This window comes from Centrocercus urophasianus, unplaced genomic scaffold (assembly GCF_019232065.1).
Source record: "Centrocercus urophasianus isolate 14NV4802_14NV808 unplaced genomic scaffold, USGS_Curo_1.0 seq_9, whole genome shotgun sequence".
Lineage (NCBI taxonomy): Eukaryota > Metazoa > Chordata > Aves > Galliformes > Phasianidae > Centrocercus > Centrocercus urophasianus.
In genome coordinates, this window is record NW_024885532.1 from 10,817,834 (window position 1) to 10,829,676 (window position 11,843).

Consider the following 11,843-nt stretch of genomic DNA (forward strand, 5'->3'; position numbering starts at 1 on the left):
TGTGTCACATTCACACTTGCTTTTAAATATTCCTTTAAGGAGAATGTTAAATTCAATTTAAAATCTGCACAGTACATTCTATTTCCAATCAATCCAAAATGATTTCTTGAAAGATAACAAAGTGTTATCAAGATAACAAGAATGTCAGTTATTCTCACAATCTTGTCTTAGTGACTACACTAAGAGCAGCATCCAGAGGTCTGCAATTCTTGATGTTTTTAAAGGGCAAATGCTATGAAAAAAAAAAAAAAAAGAAAACAACAACAACAAAAACTGTTGCAAAGCAATGCAAGTGAAGAAAAAGCAATGCAAATAAACCTCCCCAGTACCGGTATAAAAACATTTTGAGATACTCGAAAACTATTTTGGTTGCTCCAAAAGTAATGCCTCCTGTTTATTTCATGGAAACTACAATGGATACAAAGAGCACAAGAACACTAGTTGACAGAGCAAAGTCTCAGCTATGAAACAAAATTTTGCAACACAGTCACCACCAGTGATGAAAAAGAGCTTGCGTGCTGCACTTGTAACAGTCTGCACCATCCACCACCTCACTGTGCTCCCATCCACTGTTTGGTCTCCATAAGTGTCCAGCAATTGTTGATGAATGCCACTGGGTTCCATTTTTTCTGCATGGAGGAGTTCAGTTTCACACCTCTGCTTCATATGCACTTCCATGTCAGACGCCATTTTTTTAGACTGCCCCCACTGCTGCCATCTGTCACACAGCAACAAAATGTAATGCAATATTGGTGAGAAGGTTCAGCCTCTACTGTCAATACCATCAACATCCTCCTCTGATGTCATAAACACTATAAAATAGGAGGTGTTCCTTTTGGAGCAGAACTTGTATATACAATTTCTGGATAAAAATAATAAGAATCATGTAGTTTGCAGCTAAATATCAGTATTACACTAAATAAAAATGTTACTATAATTTTGAGAGAGATTAAAACCTAATCCTCCATGCTTAACTGTCTAAGAGGAAACAGATTAAAGATGCATTTGCCATTTAACAGACTCTTAGAACAGAACCCTTTGAAACATGATTATTATTTAGAAAAGACCTTCTAAACTTTCAGTATGAATATTCATAAAAATAATTAAATGCTAAGAAAACACAGACATGAGATTTAGAAAATTCTCTATCTATGCAAAATAGTAGAAGGTATGCTAAATATAGCTCCCTCCAAAAAAAAAAAAAGGTTTTCTAATAATCTGTTTAAGAATATATGCTTGATTTTAGATACAGTTTTATGGAACGGGTTGATGGATCACAGCTGTAAAAGGCTGTAAATAAACTTTAGAAGTTGCTGAGAAGTATTCCCAGCTCATCCTTATGGATATTTTTCTAATCCATCCTTAAAAACCTCAAAAAAGTATATTTTCAGCCCCTTCAAGTGAATCTGTCCTTCTACAGTAATCTTACAATAGTAGACTTTCACCACATTCTAACCTCATCCTTTCTCTTTCAGATCAAACAATCCCATTTCTACCGTATGTCACGTCTTCTAAATCTCCTACCCTGCTTGTTACCTTTACTCTGGATTTGCATATATTCTATTTCAAATTAAGTGTCTGAAAGTGGGCAGTCTTCCAATTGAGGCTTCACCAACACCAGGCAGGGTGCTAGGCAGATGCTTCCCAATCATCTTCGTCTTGATCAAAACAGCATGATAGAGCTGACTCATAACTGGTTTGGGCTCAATAACCTTCCCTGTTGGGCTGCTGTATCTGACACTGTCCATATTATTTGTGTGTTTTATTTTTCCTGCTGAAGTGTAGCTCTCTGCCCTTCGCCTTATTTTATTCCATCCAGTGGATTTCCAGCTATCCCTCCATTTTACCATTTGGTTTCTGAAGATGTGTTCCAGATTGCTTGAGTATTACCCCAGCAGTCCTGTCTGCAAATTGACTGTGTGTGTAATGCTCTCTAACCTATCATCTAGATCCTTAATGAGGGTCTAGAGACTGGGACCAGGACAAAAGCTTGCAAGCACCTGACTTAGAAGGACTTCAGAATTTTGCAGTGAATCTCACATTTTATTTTTAAGAAAGATTTTGTAGGCTGATCTACTTTCCAGTTATTTTGTAGAGTCTATGCTTCCTTAGCTTGCCTGTGGCATTCTGGGAGGGAAAGCACAGAAGTTTTACCAAAATGTCTGCTGTTCCCCTGCTCTTTAGCAGGGAAAGGTACGTTAAGGTAAACTTTCACATTTAATCATGCAATAATTCCTAAATTCTCAATTAAATCCTAAAGTAAAGCGATTTCTAAAATAAATGCCTAAACTTCCCTCACAGTGATTTAATAGACTTCCCACCTTCCAAAAAAGAAAATTTAAAATAAAGTCATACTACAAATGTGTATGAATTCCCCTGACTGGATTGCAAATTAATAAAACTTTGGCTTCATTTATAAAGTGTTTGCTTCGACACTTGCCACAGAATTTGTCTGTAAAAAGAGAAGCCTATGTGCAATATAATTATTTTCCTACCCATTTTTTTCACAAAGTTTCCTGAAAGTGCAAATTCTTTCTTCACTGCGTGTACATAACCTCAAAATACTATCTTATGGTCACAAAACTCTTATGTTGTGTAAATATATTTTAGGACATTTGATCTTTTCCCTCTTCTTTCCTCCTCTTCCGTTAGCAGTTTTTATTGCAGCTGCTTGAATACAAGGCAATGAAAGCTCATGTTTCTGTTTACTCTAGGTCTGTATTGGTACACATAACTAGAGAGGAAACAAAAAGTCTGGGCATCATTATAGAGATTGTCATCAAACAGCCAGTATTTTCTAGTTTGTACTTTAATCAGTGTCTGGAATTATATTTCAGGACCTGGCAGTTAGTGCATTAAGGGAACATTCTCAGGCATTCTTTGAAAGATGCTATTTTATTTCTGTGCATCAGTGAAAAGCAGCACATTTCAACACGGAAAATGATTTAAATTTAAATTAAGTGATAACTTATGCATGCATAAGAAGCATGATCAGTGACTGCTTTGGGATTGTGCAATTTCTTTTTTGACACCATACACTGGATCACACCTGTGGGAGGTGAACTAGGCTGCTACCTGCACATCCTTGGAGTCTGTAAGACTCTTCCATCAGAGCAACAGAGAACCTTCAACAGTGGGAATGATGCTGCAATATCATACACAGGACAAGGATAATTAGAAAAGCCCCATAGGGAGGTCATGTTGTTGCAATAAGCTGCATCCTTTTACATTACTACACAGGGGTACATGGTAGGAGTAGAAGAAAATAGCCTGACAATAACTTTCCATAAATTATCCATTTCTTGTTGAATTTCCTCTGCTCAGAGATGTGTGACGTATTAAAGTCTGGTGGCTATTTCAGCTGCTGGTCCTACAAGGTCTGCACGCAGCTCAGCTGTCACTGCATGCAAGAGAAGGATCTCTCTTCTCTTTCTCTTCATCTAATCCACTAAAATAACTTCTGTTTTCTTTTCCTTAAGCTGGTAGTAAGGACACGTGGAATCTCCGAAATTCAGGCCTAAAATGTGTTTTCGGCATTTTTGCTATTATTTGTATTGAATACTTCACAGGCAAACCCATCTGAAAACAAGTGAGCCATCTTGTGTCATTGACCCTTTGAACCAGTGTGTTTGCAGCAGAAATATGATCATCTTTTGGTATATTTATTGCAATCCACACTATTAATATCAAGGTTTCTAGAAGATGGCATTCCTAATTCTAAAAATAGTGTTTTAATTACGCAAGCCACCAGAGTCAGCCTCTCAGCTCTGGGCTATCAGTTCCTCACCAAACTAGCACTCCATGTTCATCAATTAACCTCCAGCTTACCGGCAGCTCTTATGGGCAGCTGATGATATGACGGCAGCTTTTGCAGGCAGGACAGAGCTAACTGTAAACTAACAAGGCTGACCGAGAGCAACATTAGTATGTAGTTCAGTACAGGCTGCATGTACATTTAGGCCAGGTAAATATTTGTGTGGTCTGTCCTAGCAGAGCACTGAGCTGCTGTAGATGCCAGTTGATTTACAGCTATTGTGGGAACATTAGCAATGGCTACAGTGATAACCTTGGTTGTAGTAGAGATACACCCTAAAAAGGAAGAGATTTACTAAGCTAGCTTTCTAATAATTTTCAACATAGTCTGTTTGATCCTTATTTATTCTTCTAGTTCAATTCACTCCGTAATATTAAATTAAAACCAACAAATTTTCCAGTAAATGTCTTCAAATCTCCATGTAAGTGCTAAATTGTTCTCATCTGAAACAGATAAAACTATGAAGGACTTCAGAAACTGGATAACTTACATATTTATCAGGAAGTCATACTGATTTGTAATTTCAGTTGTGTCAAACTTGAAGGATAAAAGTGATTATCTGTGAGGTATGGATATGCAAAGTGATTAAAAGGGAAATGTGTAGAATAAAAAATATTAATGAGAGAATGCTGACAGTACGCATAAAGAATTGAATAAGGCAAGGTATAAATAAATTCATGACAGACAAAGGGACAGATCTGGAATGGGGAACTATCTACAATGTACAGAGAGAAGTGGTTGGGGAAATATTCTATTTGTATTCAATTAGTATATAAATATTACAGTCTCCATGGTGTCAGTATTTGTCAAACAACTTTCTAAGGAGAAGTTCAAATAGTGAACAGTTAAATGACTACGAATATCATTTGAATGTTAGGTACTTCAAAAACTTAATATGTAACAATATCCACCCAAAGCATTTACAAATTCCAAACCACAATTATTTTTGAAATTAGAGCTCCTCCCATGAAATATGTACAAACAGAATTCTCCCTAGACAGTGAAAAATGTCTTGAAAATCTGGCACTTTGGTCCCAATCTTTGGTTCCTCAGTTAGTTAATTAATAGGCTTTTCCTAGAAAATAAATTTCATACAAATCCGAACAATGGACAGATTAATGGAAAACAGGAACAACTCACAGATGATTCATGAACAGAAGTAGTTGGAGTTCCTCAAAGAAGTTGATAGATCTTAAGACATTTTGCTTAGGTCCTTGTATATCTAAGAGGCAGTGTAGTAGTAAACTTATGCATGGTTGAGATAATTCTGGAGAGGAAATAACAGTCAAGTACCACAATTGTTAAGTTTCTTTCTATTCTTGGCATTCCTGTTAAATTCAACCTGCTTTTTCTAATTCCCTATACTACAGAATCTGCTGTTTGTTGAATTACATTACTGTAAAAGCATACTTTGTATTGGCTCTTCTCTAATTACTACATGGAGTATAAAAGAAATTGTTATAGAGGGAATTAGGAACGTGATTAAATACATTTTTAAATCCCATTGAACCACATCTATATTTTTAGGCACATAAGTACTTACAACAATCCGTCTTTTTGTGTGCATTATTTCAAGCCCACTGATAGCTCATTGCAGTCAAAGGATAGTTTTCACATGCTTGAAATTACACATTTTTCTAAGTGCTTTGCAGATTCAGGGTCTACTTTATCTGTTAAATGGAAGTACAAACAGCTGGAAACTCTTTCTTAAGCAGCCGGAAGGGAGGGAAATAAAATGAGAATTTAATAAATCATAAAAATGTTCTAACAATTGGTTTTTACATGAAAAATTCAAACCAACTCCAAACATTTCTGGATGAAGGTCTCAAAGGCACATCAATATATATTCCAAATAATAAAAACCCACCCTTGTGCTCACACATTTCGTTTACCCACTTGCTGGCTTCATCCTGTACTTTTGAAGAAGACAAACTCTCATTAAAACTAATGGCAGCTTTGCCTGAACATGCACCTGCAGGATTGGGCTTCATTTGCTGAAACTAACATTTACTCCCTGAAACTACCAGCAGATCAGCATGTTGATAAGCCTGAATACATTACCGCAGGAAAACATACAAAGCTGCGTTTGAACAGGTGACATTTCCTTTTCAAGGCAGACCTGTTCAGAAGTTTAGCATTAATCATTTCCAAGCAGGCATAACAGAATTATCTACTATATCTGTCAACTTTCTGCTTCTTATAAAGGTAAACTTCTTCAACCTGTAGAAAGCTATGTCAAAAACAATAAAATATGGCCACTGATTAACTACTCAGCGCAATTTAACAGCAGCATCAGAGCTTACTCCATCAACAATTGCTACATCAGCAAAATGTGTGTGTATATGTATATAGATTTATACACTGCTTGGAGTTAGAGACAATATTTGGTTTAGTTACTTCATGCTCAGCACTAAAGAGCTCTGTATAGTGCTATGGTCACAATTAGCTTTTCACAGATGAAAAGCTTCTGTCCCACACTGCACAGAACTAGAACTAGATACCCATGTATGCTACAAGACCATGCATCGGATGTGTTTGAGCCCTACTTTAAAGCCCTTCCACTGCCTTTGCTTCAAGTTCTTGAACCACTGCAACTCATTGTTTGCAAGAAATGAAAGGGCAAAGCACTTGCATACTTCTAGGGATGCCTGTAGTATTCCCTGCCCACACTGTGGGAAAGACCCGCTCAGGTTCCCAATTATGCACACAGACTGCTGTGGTGTCCATAGTAAAGCTGCCCAATGGGCTAGGTGGCACATAGCAGGACTGTGAACTGCTAGGGAGTCCCCTGAACTCTGCAAAGTGGATTTCAGCCGCAGCTGAAAAATCTGCATTTGCAGATCTTAGCATTTGTGCTGTCCAACTGATCTTACATCAATAAATTACTTGTCTGGGACCATTCTTCAGCATCAAAACTGGCCAACCCACAGCGTACCATTCCATTACAATTAAACTCTCTTACTCCCCCAGAAAAGGGTGGCCACGCTTACACAGCCATCTGGGAATAGTCCCTTGCCTCTGCTGACTCCCCAGTCATGCCAGTGAATTGTTTAGGAGAGTGCTTGCTGGCCGACGCCAAAAGCATGTCAACAGCTGCTCTGACAACTTCAGTTCCAGTGCCCTGGTACTGCTTAATTTACTAGCAGAAAGGCAGACTCAGTGCATGTGGTCTTGGGAGCAGCTTTAGGGAGCATCTCTAAGTGAAATGTAGAAATATCCCCTGAGGCTACTAAAGGGATGAGGAAGTCCTCGATCTCAGCATGCTTATCAACCTCTGGCCTATAATTAATTATGCTGTCCAAGCTGGCAATACACTGATACAGTAGCACTTAACATTGTTGTAGCTTGCTCTGTTTTGTTTAATGAGTGTGTTTAACTGAACAGTATGCATTAACTATTATTAACGGCACATTAATTGTTAACTATGTATTACCTAAAAAGACACCCTATTAGATAATTACTTCTACATTAATACATTAATCAATATGCTTATAGGTTAAATACATGTGTAACTTATTTGGAAAAACTCATCTATTGATCAGAAAAAAATGTTTATTAATTATTACTCTACAAGGATTCTGATTAAAGAACTCTGATCACCTGGCTGTGAAAATATCACTACTTACACAATTCCCACATGGATGCCACATTCCTATAACCCTCATGTTATCATCCTCTTTATAATCTTTGTAGCACATATTACCAAAGTTTACCCAACAAAAACTTCTCAAAATACAGTAAATAAGAACTAGTGCTAGAAAAATAGATGACTAATAATCTGATAATCCCAAATCCAAAAGTCTTCTTTGGAATCAGAATCTTAGGTTTCCATCTCCGTTTTTATTCAACAGGAGGTTAAGCAAGACTGGCATGTACTCAAATACTACAGCCATAAGCACTAATTCGAAAGTTGACCTTGAGCTAGCTCATGGATGGAGGCCTTGTGTTTGCTCATACAGTGCTGAACCTGCTGAATTCTGTGATGATGAGTAACTCAGACCTGGACTGGGAGAAACCTGTAAAGCAGACCTTAAATGGCATGTGTTCACTCATACCCAAACTCACTTCTCTCCAACCACCCAGTACCACCACAGGCATCTTGCTTCCACAAATTATTGCCTTTTTGCTCTGGGAAGTTCTCCATAGACCTTGAAATGTGCCTCTGGGCATATGCAGACATATTTTCTTCATGACAGGTCTGGGGATCTTGGCCCCTGATCATGTCTTGGCCATACTGATACACAACCTGAGGAACTTTTGTTTATTGGTTTTCCTAACGCATTCCACACAGCCAGGAAACAGCTGCCTCCATACAACAGAGTGGTTCATACCACGTTTTGTTGAACATAGCTAAAGAAAGAGCTGCCAACAATTGCTTTGTATACAAACACTTCGTGGCTAGGGTATTTACGAAGGATGTGTGATATGGAGTCTATGCTTTTTTACCCACTTGGAGAGGTTTGGCTACCTATCTTCCAAGTCCCCAGGGAATGCTTAGGTCAAGTCTGTACTCAAGTTGCCAAGCTGCATGGAAAACAAAGTTATAGGCCTAAAGAGAGAAAAAGGAAAAAAGGGGTGTGACTGCAGCACAGTGATTAGGGCCATCAGCAAGAAGAGTCCTAGGAGCTGGTTCTTGTTCCAAGAGCTGTTTGTACACTTTATCTAACAATTTCATGTAAACAGCTCTTGTTTGAGGGTCTGGAAATCTCTGGGGCAGATCCAAAGCCTGTTGAAGTCAATGGAAATCAAAGCCAAGTGAAGCAAATAGAAAGTTTTCCACAGATTTCAGTAGGCTTTGAATTACTTTGGGAATACTTCTTGGGTGGTAAAGGCTCGATGCCAATGCACTGAAGGCATGCACCAATTGCATACTAACACACACGTTGTTGTGGCTTATTGCTATATTGGAACCAGCCTTTGAAAACTATCATAATATCCTGAGGCAAACTAGAGAGAGTCAATTATTCAAAATTTTGGTCTTGAATGTTTAAAGGCCCAGTCATGGTCTCCTTAGGCTAAGTTCCCACTGCCTGCAATGAGAAATCTCTCTGAGGAGCACAGGCATGGGCAAGCTCTGAGATTCACATTTGCAGGGTATTTTGAAGATCTTGGCTGAGCCATGACTACAGTTTAATGTAGAAGCAGTCAAACTGACTAGAAACTGTGTACTGTGGGTTGCAAACACAATATAGCTATATTAGCATAGTACTTCATATGAGTTAACAGTCCTGCCAAGAGGCAAAGTTCATCAGCCTAGGGAGTAAGCTATAGGAAGATGAACAACTTCCAACTCATTTACAGGTAGCTTTGCAAAGCAACACTTTGTGCCATGCAGACATGCTAAATATCCTCTTATTCCAAAGATTACACAACTTCCAAATCTGCAGCAGATATAGAAATTGTGCAGTAATCGTGGACTCATCTTTCTTTTGAAAGGAAGAGTCTGTCACACATATTTCATTTACCAGAGGATACACACTGAGGCTTCACTCTCATGAGACAAATCAATCCCATGTTAAAGCTTGGCAAGAAAAGCTTTTTCACTGCTTTCTTTTTTTTTAAAAAAAAAAAAAAAAAAAAAATTACAATAAGCTTTCCTAGTGATTTCAGCAGTGCAAGGCTTAGATTCATGGAGACAATTTACAGCACAAACCAGTCTCATCACTAAGTCTTGACCATGTTTCTCATTCCTGCCTGCAACAACCATTTTTCTACAATTTGATGGATAGCCTTCTTAGACCCAAAGATTCTAGTTCAGATATCTTTTTATTAAGGCTTGCCTTCCATTAGAACTCTTTTCCTGGCAGCTCTGCCATTTTAATTTTCCCAATGCAGGTTTAAAGCTTTGCTTATTAATTTGCACATGAAAGTCACTTCAGCATCCTGACTTCAATAAATCCTAGAACTTTATTCCAGGAACAAATTCAGATACAGAGAATGATCCCACAGTCCAGTTTATGTACTACTTATATACTACTACTACTATATACTACTACTTATACTTCTAAGTGAAGTATAAATGAATATGCATAATGAATATTGTGCTGGATCTGTCCATGCCCTTGCGCAGGTCTCCTTATGGCAGGTGTCATGATCTCTGGTCCAGAAGATCTGCGTTATCAATGAGAAGCCTAGATGAGAAATTGCTCAGCTGAGGACTCTGATAAGATCCTGAGGTCTATGAGGTCCATGAGCTAAAGAGGTAGGCTAGATACATGAACAGATCAGATACCTTTGTTTCTCAGGTGAGTTGCCACTTTGTGGGTATTCACGTCACCAACTTGTGAAGTACAAGAACAGGCAGGAGCCTGTTCTGTTGATGTGATCCACTTTGGATCTAAGGGTACCATCATGGCAATAAATTTCATAGCAACTTCATGTCCTAGGCATGTGACACTGTGCATCTGTAGCTAGTAATTATTAGATTACCCCAGCCTGCTTTGAGGTTGCCAACAGATTTATGCACTTGCGCGGAATGCAAATGCTGGAGGATGTTGGGAACATGTTCTCCCCACTTTTGGAGGTATCTTGCACCACAGTGCCAGTGAGGTGCTCTCATGTGTGTGCTGCATGACTTCAATTACAGACAAGACAAATTTGCACTCTCTAGAGTAGTGAATAGATAATGTAGATGCACATACAGAGTGCAGCAAGCACCTCCTTACGTAGACCAGAAGAAGCTACCAAGGAGGGAACTGCAAGGAGGCACTAAACCCCTTTCAAACTCCGGCTGTAAATTTAATTTCATGTTTTGCTAACAAAAGAGTCATCTGTTGCTATGGTAAGATCCTAATCTGAAGTCAGTTCTTGACTTCTGCTGAAAGTTGCATTTCAAAATTGACTCAGCCAGTTGCATTTAGAAGAACAATCTCTAAAAACAGCAAAGAGGTATTTAGAGCTAGAGAAGGTGTAAGGAATGGAGATGTTCGTGTAACATAGATACAACACTCTTCTTGAAAAGGACATACATATTAAGTTTTATGAGAAATCTGGATATTTAGAACTGTGAAAGCAAATGAGGTTCTAGACAGTATTTACAGCCCTTGGAATTTGTATCATTTAAAACTTAACATGTGTCTTCAATGGGCAAACATACTGTATGCTTGTTGTACATTCATATGCCCAATAGGCTGAATAATTTCAAAGAAGCTTACTCTGTTTCTTCTAAAAAGCCTTTTTAACATCACACGCCTTCAGAAATGTTATGGTACATGGTGCCAAGAATCTGTATTTTTAAAATTCCCTTTTTCAGCTTGAGTTCTGAATCCATTAAACTCAGTAAGAATTTTGACATCGACTTAAAAGAATGAAAGATCAAACAGTTATCTGACAGACTGTAACAAGATTCAAAAATAATTAGGGAGTTTTTAAGCCTATCCATACAGGGGATTTTTCTTTGCTTTTAAATAAGAAATGTTTTCACAAACATATTTTGGAAATATTATTTTAAGTTTAGAAGAGGAAAGATTGAGCATTAAGGCAAATATCTGCCTTGAGTTTTAGGTTTGTTTCATGTATTTTGCTCATTTTTGAGCTAGCTTCTTATGTCAATACGAGTAGGTAAAGCTGGGATGACAGTCAGATTGAACTAATGTACTGGTTTATGTTTTAGTTAGACAGGAATGGCATTTCCCATCGAAGTACACCTTAAATATCCTTTTTAGATCCTTTTTCCCTGCCCCCAAAATGCTTCACAGTTCATCCTGATCCACACAAGACATCATAAGAATTCATTTGACTGAACTGTGTAAGCTATTTAAGAACTTTCAGTATCTCTGTAGTTAGAGCTCAAGAGCTCTTTAGCAAGGCAGCAAAAGCAATTTGTTGCAGAAATGAAATTTATCAAATTGAAAATACATGGATGTATATATGGTTCCCAAATCATCTATTTTTGATGAGACTTATTGTCAAAACACAGTATTTATTAACAGTGCAACCTGCTATTATTCTTGACAGCTCTATGTATGTCTCATCTTTTTCATGTCTAATTTGTTTAGTGCCTAAATAACAATACAAGCCCTTTCCTACT